This window comes from Ptychodera flava, chromosome 5 (assembly GCF_041260155.1).
Source record: "Ptychodera flava strain L36383 chromosome 5, AS_Pfla_20210202, whole genome shotgun sequence".
Classification (NCBI taxonomy): domain Eukaryota; kingdom Metazoa; phylum Hemichordata; class Enteropneusta; family Ptychoderidae; genus Ptychodera; species Ptychodera flava.
In genome coordinates, this window is record NC_091932.1 from 2,269,169 (window position 1) to 2,281,093 (window position 11,925).

Sequence of the window (11,925 nt, forward strand, 5' to 3'; positions counted from 1 at the left end):
ATCAATATTCTGCCAGCATGGGGACATAATGTTAACTGCATAGCGAATTTCTGATACTCTGGGCACCGTACTCCTCACGGGATCTCTGTAGATCAGTGTCAAAATTGGCATGCAGTTCCAAAGCAATATATGATTGATTCCATACAAAATACAATAAAGCTTAAGGTGAAGTACTACGAATTACGTCAAAACTAAGTTGTGGTGTCATTTTCTTGAAACTTTGCACAAATATTTTTGGAAGTTGTGCAAGTGCAAAAATGAAATAAAAAAAGGGGGTCACCATGCTTGTTTCCATGGAAACAGACGTTAAAATGGCATGGTTAGAAATAAATAAAAATGATATAATTCACTTAAACTAAAGAAAGCAATTATAAAACGCTTAGCAAATGAGTTAATTTTAATAAATACCAAGACTTAAGATCCATATCTATCGAATGTACCGGTATAGTTTTCATGATGTTTGTGAAGAAATTTTAACATAACTATCGATTACAAAATGACGATATCGAAATTATATCACTACATAATTTTCGAACTTTCTTCCTGTCGCTCTGAATGGTGTCATTTTGACCAAACTTGGCGAATAAACTCCTGACATAATACCATTTAGTTTACACTTTAATAAAAGGGTGTCACCAGGCTACTTTTTACAATATCTCCAGGTGAATGGGTAATTTGCGCCTCTTAAATGGGAGAGAAATGTTAATTTTTCGCTCATATTGAATAAAAACCAGCTTCCTAGGGGGTCAAAATATGACAAGGTTATAGGTCACATGTATTTCTAAGACACTGGGTCAAAAAATTAGGTAAAAGCGCAAATTTCAACAATGACAGGTGATGTTAAATATATGTGCTACAAAATAACCCATTTGCGGCAGGCTAGAGTTAACTCTGCGCAGAAACGTTCTAAAGCATGTGCGCGTCCGAATTCGTCGCCCTTTACCTTAAAGCATTGTTCAAGGAGAATAAATTCCATTCTTTTTTAGATGTTCAACTGTGGACAGTAAAGCTTTTATTTTATTGACATACTGTATACTTTGGATGTGTGTGTGTGTGTGTGTGTGTGTGTGTGTGTGTATATATATATATATATATATATATATATATATATATATATATATATATATATATATATATATATATATATATATATACACACTTCAGGGTTGACTGGAGTGACAAGGTAACGGAGTTGTGACTCTGAGTTTCACGCTCTATGTGGTCATCAGACAACTGAACAATCCTATAGCTCCTGGCGTACATAAGTTCGTTGGCTTGCAGGTGACGAATTCGAAGGTGTTGATATGTTGTTGGCAGTTCCATTTTCTAGGTTGGATTACAGGAATAGTTCATTAAGTAAAATTTGTTTTTCATGACGACATTTGGAGACAAGTTCTGACCTTTTGTTGAGTAGACTGTTCTTGTCCGCGTTGATTATGCAGAGTTTTTCTGCGAGGCACAAGTTGCAGCGTTTTTTTCGTTGGTATATGCGGTTGCCCTGGTGACGATGGACCAGCTGATAGTGAATGGTCGTCCTCCTTGTTTTAGCTTCCATATGTGCTTTGAAATTTCGGTGCTGTGAGCGTGTCTCTTGTGGTTGAATGAGTACCTGTGGTTGGTGTAACGGCTTTTGAATGTTGATTCTGTCCTAATGTTGATTCTGTCCTAGTCAGAGTCACAACTCAGTTACCTTGTAACTCCAGTCATCCCTGAAGTACAAAGAACTTTGCTGTACTTTCTGACTAATATTACCATGGGTGGTAAATGTGAATCTGATAGAAACTCTACAGACTAGTTGCATTCTCAAAATGTACTAAAGAAGGGTTAGGAAATGTAGATAAATAATGTACGATTATTTAAGATGGGCTACAGCCCTGCAGAAATTTGTCAACTCCCTTGTATAGCATAATGTACAGAAAACATTCAAAGTCCCTTCAATGAAGGATTTTAGTGATTTTCAGGCATTCGATGATAGCAAAGGCTCTTCACCTTTTGTGTAAAAACAATCAAGATTGTAAACTTAAGTTGACTTTAAAATTCCAGGATTCTTACTAAACTATCACACTTCAAAAAACTCTTCTAGGGCTTGTGCTGCTTGGATGACCTTAAAGCTAATATTGGATGACAGACTATTCTTAAGTGGGGACACCTTAAAAGAATATGTGAAACACATATACCAATATATTTAGTTTCTTCATAATCTATCAGTTATTCTTGTTCAGGTTTTTGTTTTTTATTACATGTTTGTATAATGTGTATGCAAGCTGTCAGTATTTCTTTGTAGTGAAAATTTTAAACTAATTTTTACTTTTTTAATGTTCTCATTGTGTTGCCTTAGCAATATCTGTACTCTAGTCATTCACATGTGTATACTTATGTAAAGTTTGAACAAAGATAATCAGTTGAGACGTTTCTATATTATGATCCTGGGCATTTATTTTGATACAAATTGACATTCAAATATATTATGCGTTGCTATAATATACCCTTACTGCCACATTTGACTGTGTAATAGAGTGTAGTAACATTGTCCATTTCACATCCTCCTTGTGCCTGTATATTTTGTGTCATGTCAAGATGAAGTCTTTGCACCTTAATAATAATAATAATAATAATAATAATAATAATAATAGCTCTTATGAATATAATATAATAATAGCTAACAATAATGATAATATGAAATATAAAGATAACATTAATTATATGTTTTTAGTCCCCACGGACACCGTCCGGGGACTTATAGGTTTGGTCATGTCCGTGCGTGCGTGCGTCCGTGCGTGCGTCCGTGCGTGCGTCCGTCCGTTCACGCAGATATCTCTGAGATGCCTGGAGTGATTTCATTCAAACTTGGTACAAGGATTACTTCATATGTCATACAGATGCACGTCAATTTGTTTTGTGATATGATCCAATATGGCCGCCAGGCGGCCATTTTATTACGATTTTTTCATGTACAGAGCCACAACTCAGGCATGTTCCAACCGATTTTATTCAAAGTTGATACAAGGACATCGACCAATGTCATAGATATGCACGTCAATTTGTTTTGTGATACGATCCAATATGGCCGCCAGGCGGCCATTTTATTACGATTTTTTCATGTACAGAGCCATAACTCAGGCATGTTCCAACCGGTTTTATTCAAAGTTGGTACAAGGACATCGACCAATGTCATAGCTATGCACGTCAATTTTTTTTGTGATACGATCCAATATGGCTGCCAGGCGGCCATTTTATTACGATTTTTATATGTACAGAGCCATTACTCAGGCATGTTTCGACCGATTTTATTCAGAGTTGGTTCAAGGACATTGACCAATGTCATAGATATGCACGTCAATTTGTTTTGTGATACGATCCAATATGGCCGCCAGGCGGCCATTTTATTACGATTTTTTCATGTAAAGAGCCATTACTCAGGCACGTTTCAACCGATTTTATTCAAAGTTGGTACAAGCTTATTGACAAATGACATAGCTGTGCACGGCAATTTGTTTGTGATACGATCCAAAATGGCCGCTGTGTGGCCATTTTATTACGATTTTTTCATGTACAGAGCCATAACTCAGGCATATCTCAACCGATTTTATTCAAAGTTGGTACAAGGACATTGACCTATGTCATACATATGCACGTCAATCTGTTTTGTGATACTATCCAATATGGCCGCCAGACGGCCATTTATTACGATTTTTTCATGTACAGAGCCATAACTCAGGCATATCTCAACCGATTTTATTCAAAGTTGGTACAAGGACATTGACCTATGTCATAGCTATGCACATCAATTTGTTTTGTGATGCAATCCAATATGGCCACTGTGCGACCATTTTGAACCATAACTCAGACATGTATCAAGCGAATTCATTCAAAGTATTTTTATCATAGACCTAATGAAGAGGACTCTATCCTCTCTGAGGACCTGTAATCAAAATACCCATTAACAAGTGGGGGACTGTGTCATCAACGATGACTTGTTGACCTGTAAGTCATGTCTTTCTTGTTTGTGATCCATTAAAGTTGTCATTCCAGCGTCAGCTATCCTAAGCAAGACACTTAGCTTCTTCAGGAGATAGTCCAGCCACTCCTTGAGTCAATCTGTTGCCCTTTCTATGATGTCTTTTAACATGACCCTTGACAATTTTTTTTCTCCAAAAGTGTTGCAGTCTCATATGAAAAAGTGGTCAAAATACAGTAACTTATTGTGATCAATGATCTGTTGGAAGTATTCCCTTTTACCCCCCCCCCCCTCCTTCCAATCTGACTCATAACAAAATAATTTGTTTTATGCTACTACCTTGAAATCCTGATTATCCTTCACCAGCATCAATATTCAGTGCAGTTGAAGGCTAACTTGGTCTGTCTGTCTGGTCTTTGGGCCTTTCTCCTCAGTCTTGTTGCCTCAGTTTGTTGAGCAAGTTTCTCTTCAAATTTCGAAAGACCTTTTTGCACCGTTTATCTCCAAGCCAATTGTTCTGGAGGTATAGCTTCCTAGGTGTTCAGATAAATGCCAATGGACATCAGGTCTCTTTTGTGTAGACATCTTATTACCTGCCTGCAGAAAGTTTTCCTTGTACAAGTTCTCCATAAAGAAGATCCTTGGAGATCGGGCCATTCCCATGTCATGACTCTGCCAATGCATAAATCTCTGTTTAAGCAAGGTGTACATGCTACAGATTCCAACTTTCTCTAGGACAGCTTAGTTTGGATATTATTGTTAATAATAAAAATACTAAATAGATAAATAGATAAATAAATAAAGAAATAGATAATAGTAGTGAGAAGAAAGGGTACATGGTAAGTGTGCTTAACCGGGCTTAAATATTGCTAATAATGGTACAGGATAAGTTTGCTTGACTGGGGTGCCCATCTTGGAGAATTGTATTTACATATTTAATCATTTTAGGGATACACAGACTGCCTCCTTTGGGGCTACAGTAGTTGATAATGCTTGAAAAGTAGAAAAGGATATAATATAAATACAGTGTGGTGAAAGTAATAAATTGTCATAGGAAAACTAAAAAATCTGTTCTCATCAATCATCTTTCTTCCAAAGTGTTGCTGTTCAAAATACAATTTCTTCAATTTCTGGTTATAATTATTGCTTTGTGATAATTATTGTCAAAGACATTTAATTTTATTTAAAGTATCTATTTGAGCTGTCACATAAGTAAATCAGAACCTATTTTGGCCATGCATTTATGCTTATTAAAATGTTAATATCCGTTACTTCCAATACTGATAGGTGTTTTCATCTTTAATGTATAGTGTGGTTCATGTTCCTGTGACCTTCAGCAGAAATTCGTTGAACAAGGACAAGTCTTTCCAAAACTGTGTTAAGTTTTCTGCATCTCATTTCTGAGTATGTGATAAATACTGCTTTGATGTGTACCAGAAGTTGATGATGTGATAATATCACCAAATACACTCTTAGATCAATTAATTCTGATAGGAAGCAGACTGATTCTTCCATTATATTATGTAATATTGTCATCCTTCATTTAAGATCCAGATTGCATTTCATATTAGAGCGTGGCAGTTACAATAGACAGAGTCACAATTATTGCTCTTACTGTCTCCTCGCAAACTCTCTGTTGAGACTTAATTTTAGGATTTTAGACCAAGGTAGCTCACAGTTAGAGTCACAACTAGCTATAGGCTAGTCCTTATTGATTGAAAGTCTTTCTTATGTAGTTTTATAATCCCATCATAAACAGTGTGCAGATTTCCTTGATCTGCTGCCAACAACACTTTCTGACATTCCTTTGCAGAAGAGTACAAGTAGACTATTGAATCAATTGGGATTACAAGATGCCACTTTTTCTCCTTTAAACCACACCCTGCAATGGTATACCCTAAGATTACGACAAGTTCACAACATATATGCATGAGTGATAGCAAGTGCATGTGTGAAGTGAAGTGGTCAAGTTGTAATTATCTGTTGCTGAAGTGCTTTATTTTTACTATATCATAACTGTATATTGAAATTCAGTGTTTTGTGCTGAACTGTGTGGATATACCATGAACTTAATGTATTATGACTTAAATGAGGAGATAACAACACTATCAGGTGTAACCATCAGCAAGGTAGTGATGTAAGTCAACACTCACATCTTACCCTCCAAGTATACACTAACATCTCACTGAGTAGAATCAAATATTCCTCTCTAAGTACACTCATTCCTTCTTCTCAAAATACACTCATACCTCACTGTCAGGGTACAGTCATCACACCTTACAGCCAGAGAACATTCACATCTCACAGCCAGGGAAATATTCACACCCACAGTCAGAAAACACTCACACTCTTCAATCCTATTTACTATCAATGCATGTGTATGCTTGTGTGTATGGGTTTTGTGCAACATTTACAAAATTGTCAAGTTTAAAGCCCATGTCAAAAATATGTTTTAACTTTGTAACTGGTGAATGCATTTTGGACAGGGCAAGTGAGCGGGTGCATATGAAATTGTTTTGTTTTCATTTACTTTACCTCTTTCAATATCATCCACAAATGTTGCAACTTGCACAGAGTTGATTTTTGGTCCCCATGGACACCGTCTGGGGACTTATAGGTTTGGTCATGTCCGTGTGTCCTTCCGTCCGTCCGTCCGTCTGTTCACGCAGATATCTCAGAAATGCCTGAAGCAATTTCATTCAAACTTGGTACAAGGATTACTTCAAATGTCATATATGCACGCCGATTTCTTTTGTGGTACAATCCAATATGGCCGCCATGCGGCCATTTTGTTACGATTTTTTCATGTAGGGAGCCATAACTCAGGCACATCTCAACCGATTTTATTCAAAGTTGGTACAAAGGCATTGACCTATATCATACATATGCATGTCAATTTGTTTCACGATATGATCCAATATGGCTGCATGGCGGCCATTTTGTTTCATTTTTTTCAGAGCCATACCTCAGGCACAGCTCAACAGATTCATTCAAAGTTGGTACAAGGATATTGACCTATATCATACATATGCATGAAATTTGTTTCAAGATGTGATCCAATATGGCCATTGGCAGCCATTTTGATACTGTTTCTTCATGTCCTTAGCCATAACTCAGGCACGTCTCAACCGATTTTATTCAAATTTGGTACAAGGACATTGACCTATGTCATGCATATCCACATTGATTTGTTTTGTGATACAATCAAATCATGTTTTTTGAACCATAACTCAACTATCCCTGAATTGATTTTGTTCAGTGTCGGTACACAGATAAAGTACTATGCCATACATACGCACATCAACTTATCATGTGATACGATCCAATATGGCGGCCGGGCGGCCATTTTGTTGCAATTTTTTCACTTTTTTGAACCATAGCTCAACTATCACTGAACCCATTTCATCCAATGTTGGTACACAGGTAAGCCATACATATACACGTCAACTTTTCTTGTGATACCATCCAATATGGCCGCCAGGCGGCCATTTTGTTGAAATTTTTTCACTTTTTTGAACCATAACTCAACTATCCCTGAACTGATTTTGTTCAATGTTGGTACACAGATAAAGTACTATGCCATACATATGCACATCAACTTATCTTGTGATACCATCCAACATGGCCGCCAGGCGGCCATTTTGTTGCGATTTTTTTCATGGTTTTGAACCATAACTCAACTCTCCCTGAACCCATCTCATTCAATGATGGTACACCAATAAAGTACTGTGGCATACATATGCACCTTAATTTATTTTCCGATACAATCCAATATGGTTGCTGGGCAGCCATTTTGTTGCAATTTTTTCATGTCTTTGAATAACAACTTAAAGGCGCCCTTCTCAATCCCAGGTTCTCGCATTAGCAAATGTGTCAACAGCCCATTAACAGTTTGTCATTCTTTTGTTTTCCATTGAATGTTTTATCAAGTAAATAATATTTACATTAGATAAATCTGATAATTGAGTGGGGGCTTTAACTATCCCTGCACAGATTTCATTCAAACTTAGCACACAAACAATGTATTGTTGTGTGCATGTGCATATCAACTAATGGTGCGAGCGGGGACTGTGTCATCAGCGATGACTTGTTTAGCCTAATATCATCCATAAAAATGTTGCAAATTACACAGAGTTGATTTTTTAAGTAATTGCAATCATGGCTTTGCTGACGGTTACAATTGACTTTGTTGTCAACACCTCCAAGTATAACCACAGTTCAACACAAAGCACTTTTATTGCTAATTGACAGTGACAAAATCCACTTGTTTGCATTCTTTTAGGTTGGAACTAGGTTAGCAAGAATCTGACTAACTCATCAATGGTATTCAAGTTTGCAGCAGTCATCTACAAAAGAGCAAAGCTAAGTATTAACTTACATTGTTTTGACAGACCGCATTTCTTACTGTTATATGAACATATTTCTGTCTTAAAGTGGCACTCCCACTTGGTAACATTTTAAAAAAAACATTTTTTAATACCAACGGTCAATATTTGATGTGGCAACTGTGCGCGGATCGCGAGATATTGATAAAAACATGTCCTCAAACAAGTAAAAATTTGAATTCCGGTGGCCCACCTAAATTTATTCAGCTTCGGGTCAAAATCAGAAACTTTGGGATGTTAAAAAATACGCTCGGGAAATGACATATTTTCATCGATATGTCCCGATCCGTGCACTGCCGCCATGTCAAATATCGACCGTTGGCATTAAAAACATGTGTTTTAAAAATGTTACCAAGTGGGAGTGTCTCTTTAAAATATACGAGTTTGTGTTTATGCTATATACAATGTCAATTATGCAAAATATCATAATAAAAACACTTTAAGGTAGAATGTGCTTTCGGGACAGATATTCTGACTCTCAAACTTTTACAATTCTTTTCTGATCTACCACTTGTGATGGTTCATTATAAAGCTCTTGGCGTAAGAAAACGCCACTGTCTTAGTTTTTTGAAAATTGAAAATTGTGTTTTTTCCATAGAGGTAACACAAGGATGGTGACCATTTTGAATTTAGAATATTGGTAAATCTTGGTTAAATTGTCTCTCAAGCCCCAAACATTGCACGGTGCCCCCTGATTTTTATTCTTGATTTTGAAGAGAGAATGGTTAACATATTCCTTCAGGAATTTTAGCAAAAGTTTAAGTCTTTTACTCTCAAGGCGCATACTACCTTACATAGAATTTCAGAATATATAGGAACACAAAGGTATGTTTCAGTTGTTTGCTGTTTACTGAATCACATTTCCAAGATTACTTAAAATAAGAATTATCAGGTTTCATATTCAAATAATTTGATTGCTGCAAGAATTTATGGTACTGTACATGCTGTTAATTCTGAAAATTAGCTTTATGGAGTTTGGTTTGCAAATTAGAAACACATGATGACCAAGAATGTCCAATATGTCAATCATCATATGGGATACTGATACATCAGTATATATAGTGGTAAACCAAAAATGCAAGTGTAAAAATCCAATTGGAAATTAGATTATTGCTGAGATACCAGTATGTTGATTTACCAATATATAAATCATATGGCCATTTATCATTTGGTCAAAACATGTAATTTTAACCCTTTGAACCCGGCTCAGACAGAAATGTCCGATGACGTCACAGAGTACCAGGGGGGTTATAGGGTGCAAAGGGTTAATAAGTGAAGAGATAGTGTGTTTTCGGCATTTGGTTTTTTCACCTAATATCATGCACACAATATTACAACTTGCACAGACTTGATTTTTTTAAATGATTGCAATCAGGGCTCTGCTGACGATCACAATTTACTTTGTTTTCAACACCTCTTCCAGTGTAACCAAAGTTCAACCCAAAACACTTTTATTGCAAATTGACAGTGACAAAATCCATTTTTTGCATTTTTCTAGGTGGGAGACTAGGATAGCAACAATCTAACAAGCAACAGGCAGACTGACTCATCCATGGTCTTCAAAGGTACGGCATTCTTCTACAAAAGAGCCAAGCTAAGTATTAAATATACTTACATTGTTTTGACAGACTGCATTTCTTACTGTTATATTAACATATTTCTGTCTAAAAATATATATTGGATTGTGTTTACAAAATGGCAATTATGCAAAATATCATAATAAAAACAATTTAAGGACAAGAATGTGCTTTGGGGAAAGATATTCTGACTCTCAAGCTTTTACAATTCTTTTCTGATCTACCACTTATGGGGGATCATTTTAAAACTCTGGCATAAGAAAACTGCACTATCTTAGTTTTTTTGAAAATTGAAAATTTTATTTTCTCCATTGAGTTAACACAGGGATGGTGGCCATTTTGAATCTAGAATATTGGTAAATCTTGGTAAATTTTGTTCTCTTGTCCTAAACTTGTACTTTAACCTCTGATTGGGCCCTTATAGGTTTCATTGGGGTATTTAGGGTCCAAGCATATCAGCTGGGCCCCTATTATTTTTCATTGGGGTCATTAGGGGCCCAAGCTTATTAACTGGGCCCCTGTTTGTTTTATTGTGGTTTTGCTGCTTCTTCTTCTGTCAATTCTGTGCCAGCCAATATCTGAAAAACCACTGCATGTTCACTTCTCAAACTTGGTACAGTAATCAGGGCCAACAAGAAGTGGTGCACCTAACCCTTGAATTTTTTATTAGTCACCTTACCCGGTGGTAATATTGGATTTATGAAAACCTAAAAGTGGCTATCCCTGGTAACCTGGGGGTTTTGTCAATTTGAAATTTGGTATGTAGCAAGAATGCCCTCTCTTTTTGACAATTTGCAAATAAAATTTTTAGCAGTCACGTGAACTTGGCTACCATATTTGATTTTCAAAAAATACCAACTTCATCTTTACAAATCTTGAACTCCAGAACCGACAGACCTTTTGAATTGAAATTTTAAACATGTCATTATATAAGTGAGTACTATCAAGTTTGCGAAAGGCTTTTGGATGGGTCAAGTGGTTTGGCCGCCATATTGGATTTTTTGTAAATTGAAATTTACAGAAATCTTAACTCTTGAACCAACACACCATTCGAACTGAAATTTCGTTGCTCATGTCATCACTACAGTGAGTACCAGTACTATCATTTTTTGCGAAAGGCTAAAAAATGAGTCACATGGCCGCCATATTGGATTTTTCATAAAATCCAATTTAATCTACAAAAATCTTAAGATCCAGAACCAAAACACCTTTTGAACTGCAATTTTACTCATGTCATCACTTGTGTAAGTGCTATCAAGTTTGCATTTTGTTGAAATTTTTTCACTTTTTTGAACCATAACTCAACTATCCCTGAACTGATTTTGTTCAATGTTGGTACACAGATAAAGTACTATGCCATACATATGCACGTCAACTTATCTTGTGATACCATCCAACATGGCCGCCAGGCAGCCATTTTGTTGCGATTTTTTTCATGGTTTTGAACCATAACTCAACTCTCCTGAACCCATTTCATTCAATGATGGTACACCAATAAGTACTGTGGCATACATATGCACCTTAATTTATTTTCCGATACAATCCAATATGGTTGCTGGGCAGCCATTTTGTTGCGATTTTTTCATGTCTTTGAATAACAACTTAACTATCCCTGCACAGATTTCATTCAAACTTAGCACACAAACATTGTATTGTTGTGTGCATGTGCATATCAACTAATGGTGCGAGCGGGGACTGTGTCATCAGCGATGACTTGTTTAGCCTAATATCATCCATAAAAATGTTGCAAATTACACAGAGTTGATTTTTTAAGTAATTGCAATCATGGCTTGCTGACGGTTACAATTGACTTTGTTGTCAACACCTCCAAGTATAACCACAGTTCAACACAAAGCACTTTTATTGCTAATTGACAGTGACAAAATCCACTTGTTTGCATTCTTTTAGGTTGGAACTAGGTTAGCAAGAATCTGACTAACTCATCAATGGTATTCAAGTTTGCAGCAGTCATCTACAAAAGAGCAAAGCTAAGTATTAACTTACA

The 11,925-nt window shown here is 36.3% G+C and overlaps 1 long non-coding RNA gene across 1 annotated transcript in view; it reads left to right on the plus strand.

The window, feature by feature from the left end:
• The window catches only part of LOC139132754 (uncharacterized), a 78,420-nt gene extending 69,994 nt beyond the window's left edge, over positions 1 to 8,426 (plus strand). Inside the window, exon 4 of the long non-coding RNA XR_011552401.1 lies at positions 8,241 to 8,426. This is a non-coding gene — a long non-coding RNA (uncharacterized lncRNA). The remainder of the gene's footprint in view (positions 1 to 8,240) is intronic.
• Positions 8,427 to 11,925: the final 3,499 nt, after the last annotated feature.